Raw genomic sequence first — 18,074 nt, 5'->3', positions numbered from 1 at the left:
ATAAATTATGACCCGGGGCTTCCTCATTCGCTTGGGGTCCACCTTGACCTCAAGCTTCTGCACCGCAGGAGAGTCCTTGATGACCTGGACTGTCTCCTTATTGCCAGCAACGACGACTAAACCCTTGCTGGTCTCCCTAATGTCACGAATCCTAAGGCGATTCCGGTCACCACGAAGGGCTTCGCGGAAATCGCGCTTCAACTCCTGACTTGTGGCTTTAGACCCCTCCGCCTTGTTTACGAAGATAACCTCGGGCTTTTTCACTGCCTTGCTGGCCTCTCGCTTGGTCTTCAGAACCTCGGCGTAGCGCCTGGGCTGCACCGGGGCCTGGACAACCACCTTGGGAGTCTTGACCTCTTTGGGTTTAGAGGCCAAGACCTCGAAACCCTCACTTACCGCCTCGAAAGCTTCCCTCAGCTTGCCTAGCCGAGGGAGGACCTGCTTCCTCACCGCCGAACTGAACCCGCCCGGAAGTGAGAAGAAATCTACTAGGTAGTCAAGGTCCTCCTTGACTACCTTCGACAACGGGGCAGAACTGCCAGGTCTGCCCTTGGAACTACGAAAAGCCTCAACTACAGGGGAGGGCCGCACCTGGGTGGGTGCCCCTGTGTCCATCGCCTCACTTACCTCGTCCTCGGAGGAGCTCGTTGATGGCACCGGCGCAGGCTTTCTCTTCCGCCTGGACTTCTTTACAACTTGGAACTCCGACATGGCCGAAGTTTCCCTAGCTGAACTAACTGAATAATCTCGCTGTCTCCTATTTACTAAACTGGGCAAGCCCACGATGTGACGACTGTCCGCAGCGAGCCACGGACAGCTGGGGACCTTCTTTATTCCCCTGTCACGCTTTATACCTTTTAGCCGCTTCTGGATCGATTGAGTGCAATACTGGAAACGTACGGCACAAAACCACGGACAACGGCCCTCGCTCTGAAAAGAGCGCAAGCAGGACTAGGGAAATATTCCCTTGCTTGTTACGGGGACTTATGACCAGAAGTCGTTGCCACCTTTCAGCCCCGATGAGGCAGGTACACGTCGATAAAACTACTCCAGTTACTTTCCGAGGAAAGTGGTTGATGAGCCTTAAATGGAAAGTACTTACTGCGATCGCAATTTCTCTATTCAGCAAGACTGAAACCACTGGAAGGTCCACACTCGACCAGCAGCCAAAAATACCAAATAGCAATCTAACCACAGCACTCTGGACGTACTCAAGGAGACCAGAGTATCGTGTATAGGGACATCTCGATTCCCCCCCGAGGGGAGAAGAACCCACCTCGTAGCGTGTCCGGTCGCTACACCACCCCCTCCGTTCCTAGCCAGTAGTGGCTTTAACGGAGGCGTGTATAGGGACACGTCGTACGACCCGGTGCGCACTCCCGACCCCCGGGCACCTGAGTACGAAACTCATCTCCCGCGTTGGGCCAAGAGTATTGCACCCCATCCAGCGAACGCCACTACCAATTCGCCAGCCATGCTTCATCAAAGTTTAGCCGTCGTCTCAAGCAATATGCAAGCTAGGCTTGCCACATCAAAATCTACATGATTCTACATTTACACGGCCGGCTAGGAAAGTAGCCGGCCTTCTCACACAAAAAACAAAGACAGTCCCTAACCTTACTTTAAGAAGGGAGACGCCGTTGCCCAGCGGAGACCACGTGGAGGTACCTCTCAGCATGACCAGAGACTTGGAAAAACTTCCCCAGGGGCTCCTAACTAGCCGGGCCCGCTCGAGAGCGAGCACGTATAGCTTCGGAGTCCCAGACAGGAAGAAAGAGAAACAAAAGAAAGGATAGGAAAGATGTGAGTTATGTTACCAGGCCAGTTAGTGTTATATGTTCAATATTTTTTGGGTTTTATTTTTATTTTATTTTTATTGGTTTTTGCATTTTTTTTGTGTTGTTCTGGCCTGGGGAAGAGTGTAGTGTTGTCCAGGCGGACTGGGGTTCTACCGGACTAGCAGACTAGTCCGATAAATGTTGTTGTATGTGCTCGTGTATATGGTGGTGTAGTCCGCTCGGGTATGTAATACCACCTCAGCCATCAGGCCCAGAAGTCTTCTAGAACGTGGCAACCCGACCTGTCGTCCACTTCGGTTCGTCCTGTCCTGCTTGCCTCAGCGGTAGTTCTAAAACTAAAAAAGTGCTTATAGATTAATTCCTTAACCTAACTTAAAAACTAAAGACGACAGGCCATGGTTAACCCCCTTCAACTGCGGAGAATTCCCAATTCGCGGACGAACTCAGTGAAAATCCGACACGCTGCCTTACTGCCCACCATATCGCGGGCCTGCCCAAAATTTACCCCGATATTCCTATATTTTTCGCTCGCTGATGCACGAACAACATCATACCTCCCGCAGTCGAACAGTACATGAAAACATGTCTCATCAACTCCACACTCACCGCAGAGCGGACTCTGCTTAAGCCCAAGGTCAAACAGTTTCTTATTAAAATTCCCGTGGCCTGACAGGTATTGGGATGTAAAATGGTCCCAGTCCTGCCACTCCAGACTCATTCGGTCTGCAACACTTGGAAAGAATTCGAACGTGACCCGGCCCGTGGTCTCGTTCTCCCACCGTCGCTGCCAATTTCTTAGCGTAGCTTCTCTTAGTTCTCTTCGAACTTCACTCTTACGCTCACCGTTCTTAACACGCCGATAAATTTCCGAACGCTCAGTTATGAGGAGATCCATCGGGATCACCCCCGACAACACAGGCAAAGCTGCAGTAGAAGTTGTCTTGTAAGACTTACACACCGTGATAAGCGCAAGGCGCTGGGTGCGCAATACCTTTTCTCGAGCCATTTTTCTCGACATTAACCCACCCCAGCTATTTGACGCGTATGTCAAAATAGCCTCAAAGACCGCACGATATATAATCTTACTATCACGGACACCCAGGCCCCACTCCCTGTTACAAACACTCTTCAGGTTGACTAGGGAGCACAACGCATTATCAGCTAAATACCCCACATTATGGAAGAAGTTACATTCTTCGCCAATCCAGACTCCTAAGTACTTAATTTTGTCCGCGTAAGGGATCGGGACCCCGTCCATTTTTACATTCCTTCGCACCGAAAGCGACTTCGTGTTCCGGAGACTAATAATTTTACTTTTCGCAGGCGAAAACTCGAGTTTTGCCTCCCTTCCCCAAGTTGAGATCACTTCAAGGGCCGCACAGGCCCTGGCTTCGATCTGCAATCTATTCTCACCCTCCACAATAACCATTAGATCGTCTGCATACGCGATGCAGGTACACCCGTCACCTAGACTCGAGGTGAGTAATTTATTTACGATAATGTTCCAAAAAACCGGACCGAGGACAGACCCCTGCGGGCAGCCCTTCGATGGCTCCTGCACTGCTGTGTAACCGCCAATGGTAAGTTGGACTCGCCTGTTTTCAAAGTAGCTTACTATCAAGCCATATATGTCTCGAGGACATCCCAGGTCTAGCAGACCGTTAAGGATGTAAGGCCACCAGGCATTATCAAATGCCCCCTTAATATCTAAGCTAACCCCTAACACCATCTTACACCTACTATCTCTGACTTTGCTCGTTACAAAGTCAATCGCATCGCACGTACCCACGCCACGTCTGAACCCGTATTGCCGATCGCTTATACCCTCACGAGCTCGGAAGAGCTCCTCGAGACGAAGGTATATTAACTTCTCCAGGATTTTTCCAAGTACTGGAAGTAAAGTTATGGGCCTATAAGACCCCACGATTGTCCGGTCTAAGTCAGCAGACTTGAGGATCAATCGGAGATCTCCTATTTTCCATTCTACTGGGAAGACACCCCGGGCCAGACACGCATTATAGAGCCTGGTCAGGGGGTCCTTCAGCCTACCCCACGCTCGCTTAACCAGTTCGCCCGAAATTTCGTCAATACCTGGCGCCTTTTTGTTGGGCAGGGAAAAGACCGCAGTCTTAACCTGCTGCACACACCAATCCCCAACAGGGTCCGAACATCTCCCAAGATCCCGGGTCCCGGCCCGTATCTCGCGGTGGGAGACGTCATCCGTTTCACCGTCATCCGCTGGCAGCAAGGCACGTAGCGCGTAGGATGCAGTACTACTAGCGTCCGTAGTGAACTCATTGCCCGCACGAAGGGTGGAAGAAACCCCCGCGCTTCCTTTCTTTTTCAGCACGACTTTGTACACCGCGCCCCAAGGATCACCTCTGTTGTCCGCTACAAATTTGTGCCATGCAGCACGCTTCCTAGTAAACACCGTGTTTACAAAACGGCGTCTGCTAAGCTTGTAAGCTTCTAGCAAGACTGCCCGCCTTTCAGGGTTTCGACAACGCTGGAATCGTTTCCGATTCCGATACATTTCTTTCCGCATTCTGTCTAGATCATTCGACCACCAGGGGTAGGATTTGACCACCCCCGATGCCCGCGGCATGGATGCCTCCGCAATCTCGATCAGTCGGTGCTGAATGCGCGCCACTGAGTCCGTTGTCATCCCACCGTCGTCCCAATCAGTCGATCGGAGAAGGTCGTCAAACTTTCTCCAATCGGCCTTTCGCGTGAGAAGCCTTCCCTCAAATGAGGTAACGGCCCTCTCAGCGGGTCCCAGGGAAATTTCAAATGTGATCAGACGATGATCACTAAACTGTTCAGGGTGTACTGACCAGTTTTCTATATTGTTTAAGACATTTTCGTTGCCCAGGGTGACATCTATATTTGCCTGTCCCATCAGGGTTTCGAAAGTACGAAACCTAGAGGGCTGATTCAGGACAGTGAGTCCCGACTCAATGAAAGTTTCCTCGTACGCCCTACCTTTGTCATTGGCTCTGTCGCAATGCCAGAGCGCCGACTGCGCGTTGAAATCACCGCCTACAACTAATTTCGCTCCCTCGTACACACGAGCGACAAGCTTAATCGCTTCTATATATCTATCGGGTGGGTCCCGATACTGGCAATAAATGTTAAATACGAACACCGATTCCTCTCCGATTTTGAGTTCGGTGCAGACATAGTGCGCAGTGGAGAACTGCGACACCATGAGTGCACCCAACCCCGGGTTCACAACGTAAGTGGCCGCCCAGATGTGGTCGGCCCCACTCACATACAAGAATTTTGCCCCACGCGGTCCTGGGACCCGATTACGGATACAATACGGCTCTTGAATGAGCACAATGTCCAATTTTTGCCTCTCCGCGATTCTCACACAGTTGTCCAGGGAAGTCCTGGAACGGGCTACATTAACCTGGCCTATCCTCAACCTACTCATACGAAGTCCGCTGCAACTCCCTGGCGTAGGCCCTCTTCCTCACAGGGCATTCAACACTAATGGTGGCGTGCTTTATGTCGCCCCCAGACTTGCCAGCTCGCGTGCAGTTAAGGCACGTAAGCTGGGATTCCTGCGAGATTGTGCAATCCCACAGTTTATGTCCCTCCTTACCGCATGTGCGGCAAAGAGGCTCGCTTTTGCATCGTTTGGCCACATGGCCAAACGCAAAGCACTTAAAACAGTGTAGTGGAGCCACATGGTCCACCACCCTGCAGCAGCCGAAACCGATGAACCATCGGTCTCGACTACGAAGTAGGTCCCTTAGTCTGGGGGAACACTCTACCTCCACAGCGTACGCATCACGCGCACGACTGTGGCGACGGTATCTCTCAGAGAACTCCTTTCGGAAGTCCTCCTCCGAGATCCCCGACAGGTACTGCGCATTTTGACGCAGTATTGCTGCCGGAAGGTCCTTTTTGTCCACGTCCGAGGGAACATCGTATATGCGCACCCTCGGCCCTTTCTTAGCTGGGGCTTTGGCCTTGATGCCGGCCTTGGCCCACTCTTGGCTGATAACAAGGCTCGTCTGAGCCCTGCTTGCCACCTCAAGCACTACGCCACCACTAATTTGTTTAACGCGCCTGACTTGCAGGTCGTTAACTATAGGGCGAAGGACCTCCTTCGCCTTCTTCTCCAGCTCGGTCGTCGTCATTTTGCTCCCTTCCTCAGGAAACAAAAGCACGGCCGGGCTGTCCCTTGGCGGGCGCTTTTGAACCACCGGTGGAACAGATTTGTTCCCTCGGATGGCAGGTGGCGCCTTCTTGGCCACTTCCGCAAAGGACGGCTTGGCCGTTTCTTTGCGGATCGCAACCATTTCTTTCATCATCGCCCCCTGGACGGACGATGTGCTCGCCTTACTTACCTCGGCCACAGCAGAGTCCTTAAGCTCTGTAAACAGAGCCCGGATTCCACTGACAACCTCAGTCGACGCACGCTGTAGGCCCGAATTCAGACCTATCAGCCTGGCCTGTTCAAGGCACACCTCGTCGAAGAGGGAGCGGATGTTTTTAAGGACACCATCCACCCTCTCGAGCGTCTCTTTGTTCACCTTCCTTGCCTTATCGCTGTCGATAAAGCCAAGGACATTGGCGCACAACTCTTCTAGCCTCTCCTTCTGCTGGTGCAGAGAAGAGGTTTCGCTTCCTGGCAGGGTGCCGGCTACCGGCCCACCCTGCGTCGCACTCAGCCTCTCCAGGCCCGGGGTCACCGGAGGTTCGTTTTCCAGACGAACCGCAGGGACGTCGCAGTGAACTCCACTAGGTGCAGCATGGTCCGAAGTGGATGCCATACTACAAAAGTTATTAAAATTTAAGAAAGTGCGAGAATCAACAGATTTCGCAGTTTAGTCTATAATTAGACTAGAGAACTTGGTTTTATGCGCAAGAGAGCGAGTAAAACAAAATTCAATTAAAAGACTTTACCCATAATGGGCCCTTGGACTCTCCAGAAGTTAGAAAGCGTGCGCAGAGAGTCAGTGAGGATGTCCCAGGGCTCACAGGTCCTCAAAGATCCCCCCGGACGCCGCATACTCGCCAGCCTACCACACTCGGGCTTCAGTCGTCGAATTTCTTCTAGGACTTTCACCCAAGAGGGGTCACGGAACTGAAGGAAAGCCTAACGACTGCATGCGAGAGAAGTCAGACCTGGCTCTATATTAACCTGAAAGGGGTGCACCGTACACGCGCCTAACATCACAGGGTCCCCTACCAGAATAGGACGGGTAAGTTCGGTGTACGCAGAGCTCGCCATCTGAGTGCGCACTCCCAGCCGCTACCCCGCTCATTACCACAGACATGGCAGCAACTGCTCCTTCCCAGGTTACAGCGCGAACCATGAGAGGGGAGAGAAGGACGCCTGGACGCCGCCGGCCTAGCGACCGCCAGCTCCTCTGACCGAAGTCTTTACGAGGGCCGTACCCGTACCGACACTCCTTGCATTGACCGACTCTCTTCCCGCCCCGCTGCCCACACAGCATAAACCGCCAGGGATGCACCTGTGCATAGTACCCGTCGTAGTGCCGGAACTCCATCCAAGCACTCACCATTGGGACCCACTTCTACGCCGGGGGGCAGTCTGTACACACAGAGGGCCCCTCGGGTTCGTCCGCTTTTAGCCGGACTCAGATCTCCTGCCCGTCACCGGACAGGCGACCAAGATCGCGTGTTTTTAAAATCCCGCCGGCAAGTAACTTTTCAAGAGGTGTAAACCATTACTATTGCAATGGTAGAAGGTTTCCCAGCTACCAAAGTTCCACCGCGTACTTTTAACAGGGTTGCAGCCAAACGAATTTCTACAACCCCGAGCGTATACCGCTACCCACTGTCCCTTACTTAAGGCGGTATTAGCGAGTTGTGCCCCTCCTGCGACACACTACACACAAGTGTGCAGGCCGACTTATCGACACAACCCGGGCCCCCAAGCCTACAACCAAGGTCCGCCAGGACGTATGCAGCCAAGACCAAAGACTCCGCTAGTGCTCGGCAAAGTTTGAGCACTACCGCCCCACCAATTTAGGCCACATCCGCCCCCTAGGGGGCGTGTATAGGGACACGTCTTCCGACCCGGTGCGCACTCCTGACCCCCGGGCACCTGAGTACGAAACTCATCTCCCGCGTTGGGCCAAGAGTATTGCACCCCATCCAGCGAACGCCACTACCAATTCGCCAGCCATGCCTCATCAAAGTTTAGCCGTCGTCTCAAGCAATATGCAAGCTAGGCTTGCCACATCAAAACTAAGTGATTCTACATTTACTCGGCCGGCTAGGAAAGTAGTCGGCCTTCTCACACAAAAACAAAGACAGTCCCTAACCTTACTTTAAGAAGGGAGACGCCGTTGCCCAGCGGAGACCACGTGGAGGTACCTCTCAGCATGACCAGAGACTTGGAAAAACTTCCCCAGGGGCTCCTAACTAGCCGAGCCCGCTCGAGAGCAAGCACGTATAGCTTCGGAGTCCCAGACAGGAAGAAAGAAAGAGAAGAAAGTAGATAGAGAAATTGTCAGTTGTGTTACCAGGCCGATTAGTGTTATAATGTATATCTATTTTTGGGTTTTTGTATATTTTTTAATTTTTATGGATTTTTGGTTTTTTTTTATATGTGTTGTTTCGGCCTGGGGAAGAGTGTAGTGTTGTCCAGGCGGACTGGAGTTCTACCGGACTAGCAGACCAGTCCGATATGTGTTGTTTTATGTGTTCGTGTATATGGTTGTGTAGTCCGCTCGGGTATGTAATACCACCTCAGCCATCAGGCCCAGAAGTCTTCTGAAACGTGGCAACCCGACCTGTCGTCCACAGCGATTCATCCTGTCCTGCATGCCTCAGCGGTAGTGCTAAAACTAAAAAACTTATAGATTAAAAGAACTTAACCTAACTTAAAACTAGAGAAGACAGGTCATGGTTAACCCCCTTCAACTGCGGAGAATTCCCAATTCGCGGACGAACTCAGTGAAAATCCGACACGCTGCCTTACTGCCCACCATATCGCGGGCCTGCCCAAAATTTACCCCGATATTTCTATATTTTTCGCGCGCTGATGCACGTACAACATCATACTTCCCGCAGTCAAACAGGACGTGAAAACACGTCTCATCAACCCCACATTCACCGCAGAGCGGACTCTGCTTAAGTCCAAGGTCGAACAACTTCTTGTTGAAGTTCCCGTGGCCTGACAGGAATTGGGATGTAAAATGGTCCCAGTCCTGCCATTCCAAGCTCATTCGGTCGGCAACATTAGGAAAAAACTCGAACGTGACCCGGCCCGTGGTCTCGTTCTCCCACCGTCGCTGCCAATTTCTCAGCGTAGCTTCTCTTAGTTCTCGTCGAACTACACACTTACGTTCACCGTTCTTAACCCGCCGATAAATTTCCGACCGCTCAGTTATGAGGAGATCCATCGGGATCACCCCCGACAACACGGGCAAAGCTGCCGTAGATGTTGTCTTATAGGACTTACAAACTGTGATAAGCGCAAGGCGCTGGGTGCGCAACACCTTCTCTCGAGCCATTTTCCTCGACATTAACCCACCCCAGCTATTTGACGCGTATGTCAGAATAGCCTCAAACACCGCACGGTATATAATTTTGCTTGCACGGACACCCAGACCCCACTCCCTGTTACAAACACTCTTCAGGTTGACTAGGGAGCACAGCGCATTATCAGCCAAATACCCCACATTATGGAAGAAATTACATTCTTCACCGATCCAAACGCCTAAATACTTAATTTTCTCCGCGTAGGGGATAGGGACCCCGTCCATTTTCACATTTCTCCGTACCGAGAGTGACTTCGTATTCCGGAGGCTGATTATCCTACTTTTGTCAGGCGAAAACTCGAGTTTCGCCTCCTTACCCCAAGTTGACACCACATCTAGGGCCGCACAGGCCCTGGCCTCGATCTGCAACCTGTTCTCACCTTCCACGACTATCATCAAATCATCTGCATATGCGATGCAGGTACACCCGTCACCTAAATTCGAGGTGAGCAGCTTGTTAACAATTAAATTCCAAAAGACCGGACCGAGGACAGACCCCTGCGGGCAGCCTTTCGACGGCTCCTGCACAACTGTGTGACCGCCTATGGTTAATTGGACTCGCCTGTCTTCGAAGTAGCTTACAATTAAGCTATATATATCTCGGGGACATCCTAGGTCTAGCAGACCGTTGAGGATGTAAGGCCACCAGGCGTTGTCAAACGCCCCCTTAATATCTAAACTGATTCCCAACACCATTTTACACCTACTATTTCTGACTTTGCTCGCTACAAAGTCAATCGCATCGCACGTACCCACGCCGCGTCTAAACCCGTACTGCCTATCGCTTATACCCTCACGAGCTCGGAAGAGCTCCTCAAGGCGAAGGTATATCAACTTTTCCAGGACTTTTCCGAGTACCGGAAGCAAAGTTATCGGCCTATAGGACTTCACGATTGTCCGGTCCAAGTCGGCAGACTTGAGGATCAATCGGAGGTCGCCTATCTTCCATTCGATTGGGAAGACGCCCCGGGCCAGACACGCATTATAGAGCCTGACCAAGGGGTCCTTCAGCCTGCCCCACGCTCGCTTAACTAGTTCGCTAGTAATATCATCAATACCTGGCGCCTTTTTGTTAGGCAGGGAAAAGACCGCAGTCTTAACCTGCTGCACACACCAATCCCCAACAGGGTCCGAGCATCTCCCAAGATCCCGGGTCCCGGCCCGTATCTCGCGGTGGGAGACGTCATCCGTCATACCGTCATCCGCTGGCAGCAAGGCACGAAGCGCATAAGATGCAGTACCACTAGCGTCCGTAGTGTACTCATTGCCCGCACGAAGGGTGGAAGAAACCCCCGAGCTTCCTTTCTTTTTAATTACGACTTTATACACCGCTCCCCAAGGATCACCTCTGTTATCCGCAACAAACTTGTGCCATGCAGCACGTTTCCTCGTGAACACCGTGTTCACAAAGCGGCGTCTGCTAAGCTTGTAAGCCTCCAGCAGGACGGCCCGCCTCTCAGGGTTTGTACACCGCTGAAATCGTTTACGATTTCTATACATCTCTTTTCGCATTTTGTCCAAGTCATTGGACCACCAAGGGTAGGATTTAACCACACCCGTCGCCCGCGGCATGGAAGCCTCCGCAATTTCTATTAGTCGGTGCTGGACACGCGCCACTGAGTCCGGTGTTATACCCCCGACATCCCAGTCAGTCGATCGGAGAAGTTCGTCAAACTTCCTCCAGTCGGCCTTCCGCGTGAGAAGCCTTCCCTCAAACGAGGTATCGGCCCTCTCAGCAGGTCCCAGAGAGATTTCAAATGTGATCAAGCGGTGATCACTAAACTGTTCGGGGTGCACTGACCAGTCTCTAATACTGTTCAGAGCATTCCCATTACAAAGGGTGACATCTATGTTAGCACGGCCCAACAAGGTTTCAAAGGTATGAAACCGAGATGGTTGATTTAGGACGGTAAGTCCTGACTCTACGAACGCCTCTTCGTATGCTCTACCTTTGTCGTTAGCTCTGTCGCAATGCCAGAGCGCAGACTGCGCGTTGAAATCACCACCCACAACCAATTTCGCCCCATCGTACACACGAGAAACCAACCTAACCGCTTCAATATACCTATCGGGCGGATCCCGATATTGGCAGTAAACATTAAAGATAAAAACCGATTCTGCTCCGATCTTGAGTTCGGTGCAGACATAGTGCGCAGTGGAGAACTGCGACACCATGAGTGCACCCAACCTCGGGTTCACAACATAAGTGGCCGCCCAGATGTGGTCGGCCCCACTCACATGTAAGAATTTTGCCCCTCGCGGCCCTGGGACCCGATCACGAATACAGTATGGCTCCTGGACAAGCACGATGTCCAGTTTCAGCCTCTCCGCGACTCTCACGCAGTTATCCAGGGAAGTCCTGGATCGGGCTACGTTAACCTGACCTATCTTCAGCCTATTCATAGGAAGTTCGCTGCAACTCCCTTGCGTAGGCCCTCTTCCTCACGGGACACTCGACGCTGATGGTGGCGTGCTTAATGTCACCCCCAGACTTGCCAGCCCGCGTGCAGTTAAGACACGTGAGCTGACTCTCATGTGAGATCGTACAATCCCACATCTTGTGCCCCTCTTTACCGCATGTGCGGCAAAGAGGCTGACTTTTACAGCGCTTGGCCACATGGCCAAACGCGAAGCACTTGAAGCAGTGCAGTGGAGCCACATGGTCCACTACCCTGCAGCAGCCGAAACCGATAAACCATCGGTCCCGGCCTCTAAGCAAGTCCCTCAGTCTGGGGGAACACTCAACTTCCACAGTGTCAGCATCACGCTGACGACTGTGGCGGCGATACCTCTCCGAGAACTCCTTAAGGAAGTCCTCGTGCGAGATTCCCGTCAGATACTGCGCGTTCTGGCGCAGTATCGCCTCCGGGAGGTCCTTCTTTGCGATGTCCGTAGGGACATCGTAAATCAGGAGCCTAGGTCCCTTCTTTACTGGGGCCTTGGCTTTGATTCCAGCCTTGGCCCACTCCTGGTCGATTACAAGACTCGATTGAGTCTTGTTGGCCACCTCCAGCACGACACCACCAGAGATCTGCTTGACCCGCCTGACTTGCAGGGAGCCAATAACAGGGCGAAGGACCTCCTTCGCCTTCCTCTCCAGCTCAGTCGTGGTCATCTTGTTGCCCTCTTCAGGGAACAAGAGCACGGCTGGACTGGCCCGTGGAGGACGCTTCTGGACTACCGGGGGAACATTCTTGTTACCCCGGATGGCGGGCGGCGTCTTCTTAGCAGCCTTAGCTACCTCCGCAAAGGACGGCTTAGCCGTTTCTCTGCGGATGGCTACCATCTCCTTCTGCATCGCCCCCTGGACGGACGATGCACTTACCTTCGTGACCTCGGCCACAGTGGAATCCTTGAGCTCCGTAAACAGAGCTCGGATCCCTCCGACGACCTCGGTCGATGCTTGCTGCAGGCCTGAATTCAGACCCAGCAGCCTGGCCTGTTCAAGGCACACCTCATCGAAGAGGTAGCGGATGCCCCGGAGGACACCGTCTACCTTCTCCAAGGTCTCCTTATTGACCTTTCTGGCCTTATCACCGTCTATGAGGCCAGATATACTGGCACACATCTCTTCCAACCTCACCTTCTGCGCGTGCAGAGACGAGGTCTTATCACCAGGCAGGGTGCCGGATGCCGGTCCACCCTGCGCCGCACTTGCACCCGAACCGCTCGGATTTGGGGCATCAGACGGTCCGTCCTCCAGCCGGACCAAGGGGACGTTGCAGCGAGCAACCTCGGGGACAACACTATCCACGCTAGATTCCATTTCAGAAAAATAAAAATTCAGAGAGTCGAAAAATCGTTTGTAAGTCTAGCAGAACTAGACTGAGAGCAGTTAAAGAATTTATAATGATCGCAAAGAGCGATAAAACAAAATTCTAATAAGGGCCTTTCCATAATATGCCCTTGAACGCTCGAGAAATTAGAAAGCGTGCGCAGAGAGTAAGTGAGGTTGTTCTAGGACGGATAGGCCCCTCACAAATCCCCCCGGACGCCGCATACTCGCCAGCCTACCACACTCGGGCTTCGGTCTTCGAATCACTTCTAGAACTTCCACCCGAGAGGGGTCACTAAACTGAAGGAAAGCCTAACGACTGCATGCGAGAGAAGTCAGACCTGGCTCTATATTATCCTGAAAGGGGTGCACCGTACACGCGCCTAACATCACAGGGTCCCCTACCGGAATAGGACGGGTAAGTTCGGTGTACGCAGAGCTCGCCATCTGAGTGCGCACTCCCAGCCGCTACCCCGCTCATTACCACAGACATGGCAGCAACTGCTCCTTCCCAGGTTACAGCGCGAACCATGAGAGGGGAGAGAAGGACGCCTGGACGCCGCCGGCCTAGCGACCGCCAGCTCCTCTGACCGAAGTCTTTACGAGGGCCGTACCCGTACCGACACTCCTTGCATTGACCGACTCTCTTCCCGCCCCGCTGCCCACACAGCATAAACCGCCAGGGATGCACCTGTGCATAGTACCCGTCGTAGTGCCGGAACTCCATCCAAGCACTCACCATTGGGACCCACTTCTACGCCGGGGGGCAGTCTGTACACACAGAGGGCCCCTCGAGTTCGTCCGCTTTTAGCCGGACTCAGATCTCCTGCCCGTCGCCGGACAGGCGACCAAGATCGCGTGTTTTTAAAATCCCGCCGGCAAGTAACTTCTCAAGAGGTGTAAGCCAAATGCTATTGCAATGGTAGAAGGTTTCCCAGCTACCAAAGTTCCACCACGTGCTTTATCGGGGCTGCAGCCAAACGAATTTCTACAGCCCCGAGCGTCAACCGCTTCTCGCTGTCCCTACTTAAGGCGGTATTAGCGAGTTGTGCCCCTCCTGCGACACACTACACACAAGTGTGCAGGCCGACTTATCGACACAACCCGGGCCCCCAAGCCTACAACCAAGGTCCGCCAGGACGTATGCAGCCAAGACCAAAAACTCTCCGGTAATGCTCGGCAAAATTTGAGCACTACCGTCCCACCAATTTAGGCCGCATCCGCCCCCTAGGGGGCGTGTATAGGGACATGTCTTTCGACCCGGTGCGCACTCCTGACCCCCGGGCGCCTGAGTACGAAACTCATCTCCCGCGTTGGGCCAAGAGTATTGCACCCCATCCAGCGAACGCCACTACCAATTCGCCAGCCCCCCGACGGGGAGTCTTATTCTTTAAGACTTTGGGGGTTGGCGTCCCCACGGGCCTAGCCTCCGCAGCTTTTCTTCCCACTATACAATGAGCTGCGGAACACTTTACATTTTACACATATACTACACCAAGAACACTACATAAATTACAACATACACACATACACAATTACACAACAACAACCTACACTGATATTTCTTACATTTACACTCGGTGGTGTTGCGACATCTTACGAAACGCAACCGTAACCCAAGGTGGGAACAAATCGTGCCGATGGGTGAATGGCTCTACGTAGTGAGTCTCGAACGATGTCCTCTGGGCACCAGGGCGAACCCAGTTGTATTTAGCTCTAGCTCCAGTACGCGTGCGCTCTGCTGGAGTGGTCCATTTTTCGCCGGTACTCGTGGGACCAAAATTTCAGTTCCAATAATAAACACTAAGATGGTTGGTGGTCCATCTGAAAAAACCACCATTTTAAGTCTTGCGAAGAGACCTCGATCAGCTTCGTCTGACGAGGATAAAAGTCCTACTGAACAGAATTTCTTAAAACCAAAATATAAAAATATCAGATTCGTTGTTCTCAAAAATAGTCAGGAAGGTGGCTCCCTTCAAAAGGTCTCACCGTTTTTAATAAACAAAACCATAACAGCTGCAAGTGGCTCCCCGAAGAATATCAGGAAATTACGCGACGGATCGATTCTGGTTGAAACATTCAACGATGAGCAGAGTCGATCTATCTTACGTCTCCGTAATATGGGTGGCATAAATATAAGCGCAGAATGCCACAAAACGCTAAATACGAGCCGGGGTGTAATTTTTTGTAGAGACCTTCTGGATATAGATATCTCTGAAATAGTTGACGAGCTGTGCCACCAAGATGTTGTTGAGGTGAAACGTATAATGAAACGGCAGAACGGAACAGAAGAACCGACACCGTCTCTTATACTAACATTCAGTCTCCCTGTTCCACCAGAAAAGATCAAAGTGGGTTACCTCTCGGTTCGGGTACGACCATTCATACCCAACCCACGGCGATGTTTCAGATGCCAAGGTTTTGGTCATACTACAACATCTTGCACGAAAACGGAGATCTGTGCTCGATGTAGTAAAGAAGGTCACAACGACACTAACTGCGAAGAAAGTGAAAAATGTGCAAACTGCAGTGGTCCACATACAGCCCGCTCCCGAGATTGCCCAACTTTTAAAGAAGAAAAGGCAATTCTCAAAATTTGTACGGAGCAAAAACTATCTTTTCCGGCTGCACGTAGAGAATATAAAAAGATAAACAACTCACGGAACCTGGTTAAACCAGACGTATCTTTTGCCACCGCTACAACTAAACAAATTCCTACAAATGCTAATAATCAGCAGTGCGGATCCTGCAATGAGCCTAAAAAACTTGTTCAGATGCTATCTGATCAAGTAGCTTCACTTACAGCCACTATCTCAGAGCTGACAAAAATGAATCAAAAGTCCTCCATCGCAGCTAGTGAATCAAACAGTATGATACATACGAAAGTTCCTATTCCCAAAATCGTACCGCCACGAATAGCGACTATCACAGCTGGCAGTAAGCCACCTAATAAGCTCCCCGTAAAGGGAACCCACGTAACTATCTCTTCTGGGATGTCAACTACAGCATCCCATTCAAATAAATCTCCTCCACCATCTCCTCATATACTGGAGGATATGGTTGAAGAACCACCCGACCCTAGGGCATCGGAGTTCTTTAAAATAAAAAATTCAAAAAAGAAAAACCGAATCACGTACAACTAATTTTTATATAGTTTCCGAAATTTATTTTTTTATTTGCTTTTTACACTTATGAACATTATTCAGTGGAATGTTAGAGGTATTCGGTCCCGCATTGAAGATATTAGAGTACTGGCGCACACACATGATCCACTAATCATGTGTTTCCAGGAAACTCACCTCCTACAACATGACCGAATTACATTTAGAGGATACTTCTGCGAGAGATACGACTGCCTAGTAGACAGTAGGGAGAGTGGTGGAGTAGCGATTTTCATGAAGAATGGGGTGTCAGCTACAAGAATTCAACTAACCACTGTCATTCCTGCTATTGCAGTAAAGGTCACTATTCCCTTCAAATTGCATATCTGCAATCTGTATCTCTCACCGAACACTGTGTTCAGTGCTTTAGATGTCTCAAATCTCCTTACACAAATACCATCTCCATCGTTAATAGTAGGAGACTTCAATGCCCATCATATTTCCTGGGGCTCAACCTTCTGCTCCACTCGAGGAAATATGATAAACAGATTGAGACAAGATTTTGACCTTTGCCTACTGAATAATGGATCACACACATTTATGTCCTTATCAACTGGTGCTGTATCTAACCTTGATCTTTCCATATGCTCACCGAATGTACTCCCTCATTTTAATTGGTCGATTTGTGATGACTATCACGGCAGTGATCATAGACCAATTATTATTAGTTTCGGTGTAGACTGCGAGATTAAAAGAATGCCACGGAGATGGATTGTTGAAAAGGCAGATTGGAACGGATACTGTAAAGCATTCCAATCTCAGTATGACGATGGAGCGAACATCCTCGACCAATATTCTTCTTTTACGTCCATGATACTTAAGAATGCCAACAGATATATCCCACAAACATCGGGTAATCCTAGACGTCCTTTCGTTCCATGGTGGAACGATGAATGCAAAATTGCTATTAGGAATCGACGGCAGGCACTACGTAAATTTAATCGTAGGCCCACAACAGAACATCTAAATTTATACCGCAGGGCTAGAGCGGTGTGCCGTCGAGTATTCTTGGACGCTAAGAGGAATTCATGGACGAAATACGTGAGCACTATCTCACGCACTACTTCCACGTCTACTGTATGGAAGAAAATTCGTGCAATCTTCGGATCACCGAAACAATCTATTCTTGGTCTTATTGATGAAGGAGAACTCCTTTCATCATCGTCGGAAGTGGCAAATAGTCTAGCAAAATCTTTCCGCTCGGTGTCTCTCACCTCATCATATAATAACGATTTTCAACGGTACAAGATACAAATGGAGGTGTTGTCGTTAAACATTGGTGATTCGGTTGGTGAATTAAACACTCCATTCGTATTTAAAGAATTGTTACATGCACTTAAAAATTCACGGGACACTTCCCCTGGACCGGACAACATTCGCCTTTCCATGCTTTCACACCTTCCTAATTCGGCACTACAACAACTTTTGAATATTTTCAACGGTATATTCTCCGAACAAGTCTTCCCACCTGGCTGGTCAGAAGCATTTATTATACCAGTACTAAAACCTGGTAAAGACCAAACGAACCCCTCAAGCTATCGCCCTATTTCATTAACAAGCGTGTTGTGTAAAATAATGGAGAGAATGGTAAACCGCAGACTTACATGGTACTTGGAGAAACATGGCTTCCTATCTCCAGACCAGTGTGGTTTTCGACAAGGACGATCTTCCATTGACCATTTAGTGTCACTAGAAACAGCCATACAAAACGCTTTCCTCAATCGGCAACACCTCGTCGCTATCTTCTTTGATATAAAAAAGGCGTATGATACAGCCTGGCGACGTGGTATTCTTAACACTCTCCAAAAATGGG

Source organism: Lycorma delicatula, chromosome 1 (genome assembly GCF_047948215.1).
Source record: "Lycorma delicatula isolate Av1 chromosome 1, ASM4794821v1, whole genome shotgun sequence".
Classification (NCBI taxonomy): Eukaryota; Metazoa; Arthropoda; class Insecta; order Hemiptera; family Fulgoridae; genus Lycorma; species Lycorma delicatula.
Note: the sequence above shows the minus strand (reverse complement) of the source record.